We start from the raw sequence: 3,367 nt of genomic DNA on the forward strand, positions 1-3,367 counted from the left end.
ATGAAACCTTTCTTTTGAATGCTGAATCAATTTATTAGTGCAAAAAGTTGAGGATAATTCATCCAACGTTTCGACCGTATCTTGTGGCCGTTATCAAGGACAAAATTATCTAAGATTACAAGAAATATATACAAGAAAATACAAAAATAAAATTAGTACAGAACATAACATAAAGCCAATATTACAAAAACCTGCATCATAGGTTTGATCATATACAGCACATAATAAACATGAGAACATGAGAAAAAGAGAAATTGTACATTATACAGATACCTATCTAGCAGAAGACAAGTATAACGGTAATGATACAAATGCAGCATGCACACCCACCTATATCAACAATGCGAAGATGTGCGCTCAATGATAAATGGACATCGCCATTAGGTATAATGGGATCAAAAAAATCGATCCTACGTGTGAAATGGAAAGAGGTATGTGATAAGTCATACGGCACAGAGTAACATTTTTCATTACATAGCGTATTACTAAAAAAAGCTAATAAAAATTAAAAAAATGAATATGTCTATACCTCACGTACTTATCAGTTGAAAATAAGAAAGATGGCTGAGACCTTTATTGCAGGACTGGGAGTAGCGCAAGTTTATAGTTGTTTCTAAATATAGATCAAATATATCATTATTTTGGCGTGCAAAAAGAGGTTATACCTAATGGAGACTTTATATAGGAGAGAAACACACTACCTGGTTTATTGGGCAGAAACCATAACAAGAGACACTAGTGGGAGTAATGTGATTCCCACACTAAGTGATTCTTAGTTACCTCCAAGTGAACAAATGCTGAAATGAAGGGTACACGAGAGTAAGATCATATCTGAGAATATAACATCAGTATAAGACACACATATCAGGGGATGTGATGGATAAATTCTCCATACTACCTTATTGCAGTGTTTCTGGACAATAGTTATCGGGTACTGCTATCATAGGAAATAGAGAACACATGTCCCTTTAAGACTCTACGAAAGACCATATGAAGAATGTGAGATTTAGAGGCAATGAGTCAGGAGTAGGTAAGGTAGAAGGGCACTAATCGAAACACATACCTGGAGAGATAAATAGGAACTCAAAAGCAAAGAATTGCTAGGTAGATTATGGAGGAACGAATCTGGGAGAAAACATAGATAGAAATCAGAGGTAATCTAACAAGAGCCGGACAGCGTGGACCGTCAGATAACACATACCTTATAATGCTGGTGTAGGGTATAGGCCCCTGGATAGTGTGCGCTATGCCACGCCATGATAGCTTTATATAGTCTAGGTTAAACGGCGCCCACCATCCCACTTCCTGAATGTGGAACGCAGTGTGCTGACCGTGGAGCACACGCCGCGCATGCGCAACGCCGTCACCAGCATCGCGCATGCGCAGGGAGCGGACCGCCGGGCAGAAGGCAAAGGAGGAGGTGACATGACGTATATCCTAAAGGGGCGTATGTGTAAACAATCCAATTTTTGGCTCAACGTTCTACCCAAAGAGGAAAACGAGGCGCAGTAAGAGGGGCCGCCGGGCCTGCACCAACATACCGTGTGCAAACACGGTCACAGGTACTAACCTAGTCTATAATATTTCGTCGTATAATTTGTCTATCACTGAATCTGAAGTCTTACAGAGAGGGCTATCATTTTGTCCTATCCCATCTCTTGATCCATTTGTATTGGATCAGGAGATGAGGAGATTCTTTAGGTCACTTCGATTGAAGGCTCATTTTAGTCCTGATAGACTTACACAACCTGACTCTTCCTCTATTTCTCCTGATCCCACCAATATGTTCCGGTTGAAACAACTAGATCTTAGGATCCCTAGTTCCTTTAGTCCTCCTAAGACTTATCACCCTATAGAAACATTTGTTACCATGGTTTCCAGAGAGATTAGCCATACGCTAAAGTCCATAGATGAAGGGCATCTTAAAATTAAGAGTAATCTCACCATAGAGGAGAGCCGTGCAATACAGGATCTTAAGAATAATTCCACCATCGTCATCAAGCCGGCCGATAAGGGGGGTGCCATAGTGGTACTTGATAAGAAATATTACATTGATGAGATCCTTAGCCAACTTAGGGATACTGATACCTATGCACCCATTCCACGAGACCCCACATCTCATATACAAGGACTCATCAAACGTACCATTGATTTTCATCTTGTCAACAACACTATGGTCTTTCGTAGAGTCTTAAAGGGACATGTGTTCTCTATTTCCTATGATAGCAGTACCCGATAACTATTGTCCAGAAACACTGCAATAAGGTAGTATGGAGAATTTATCCATCACATCCCCTGATATGTGTGTCTTATACTGATGTTATATTCTCAGATATGATCTTACTCTCGTGTACCCTTCATTTCAGCATTTGTTCACTTGGAGGTAACTAAGAATCACTTAGTGTGGGAATCACATTACTCCCACTAGTGTCTCTTGTTATGGTTTCTGCCCAATAAACCAGGTAGTGTGTTTCTCTCCTATATAAAGTCTCCATTAGGTATAACCTCTTTTTGCACGCCAAAATAATGATATATTTGATCTATATTTAGAAACAACTATAAACTTGCGCTACTCCCAGTCCTGCAATAAAGGTCTCAGCCATCTTTCTTATTTTCAACTGATAAGTACGTGAGGTATAGACATATTCATTTTTTTAATTTTTATTAGCTTTTTTTAGTAATACGCTATGTAATGAAAAATGTTACTCTGTGCCGTATGACTTATCACATACCTCTTTCCATTTCACACGTAGGATCGATTTTTTTGATCCCATTATACCTAATGGCGATGTCCATTTATCATTGAGCGCACATCTTCGCATTGTTGATATAGGTGGGTGTGCATGCTGCATTTGTATCATTACCGTTATACTTGTCTTCTGCTAGATAGGTATCTGTATAATGTACAATTTCTCTTTTTCTCATGTTCTCATGTTTATTATGTGCTGTATATGATCAAACCTATGATGCAGGTTTTTGTAATATTGGCTTTATGTTATGTTCTGTACTAATTTTATTTTTGTATTTTCTTGTATATATTTCTTGTAATCTTAGATAATTTTGTCCTTGATAACGGCCATAAGATACGGTCGAAACGTTGGATGAATTATCCTCAACTTTTTGCACTAATAAATTGATTCAGCATTCAAAACAAAGGTTTCATATGTCTTGAATTACTTCAGTGTGCCAGAATTATCACTATTTTACTGACTACCATTTTTTCTGGGCACCTAAATCGCGTAACTGTGAGCCAGACATATTCGCTTACTAACCCCAGACTGACAGTGAATTAATTCTATCTGCGGGCTCTGGACACTCCAGACTGACACTGAATGAATTCCACCTGTGGGCCCTGAACACCCCAGAC

The 3,367-nt window shown here is 38.8% G+C and overlaps 2 long non-coding RNA genes across 2 annotated transcripts; one reads left to right on the top strand and one right to left on the bottom strand.

Annotated features, from left to right (window-relative positions):
• Window positions 1-343: 343 nt before the first annotated feature.
• LOC142295773 (uncharacterized) lies at window positions 344-1,120 on the bottom strand. The gene is made up of 5 exons (XR_012751548.1): window positions 1,064-1,120; window positions 899-976; window positions 702-797; window positions 530-613; window positions 344-410 (listed from the first exon to the last, which is right to left on the bottom strand). It is a non-coding gene; the product is annotated as an uncharacterized LOC142295773 (long non-coding RNA).
• A 1,072-nt stretch (window positions 1,121-2,192) lies between these two features.
• LOC142295774 (uncharacterized) lies at window positions 2,193-2,820 on the top strand. The gene is made up of 4 exons (XR_012751549.1): window positions 2,193-2,265; window positions 2,367-2,462; window positions 2,551-2,634; window positions 2,754-2,820. It is a non-coding gene; the product is annotated as an uncharacterized LOC142295774 (long non-coding RNA).
• Window positions 2,821-3,367: the final 547 nt, after the last annotated feature.

Source organism: Anomaloglossus baeobatrachus, chromosome 3 (genome assembly GCF_048569485.1).
Source record: "Anomaloglossus baeobatrachus isolate aAnoBae1 chromosome 3, aAnoBae1.hap1, whole genome shotgun sequence".
NCBI lineage: Eukaryota > Metazoa > Chordata > Amphibia > Anura > Aromobatidae > Anomaloglossus > Anomaloglossus baeobatrachus.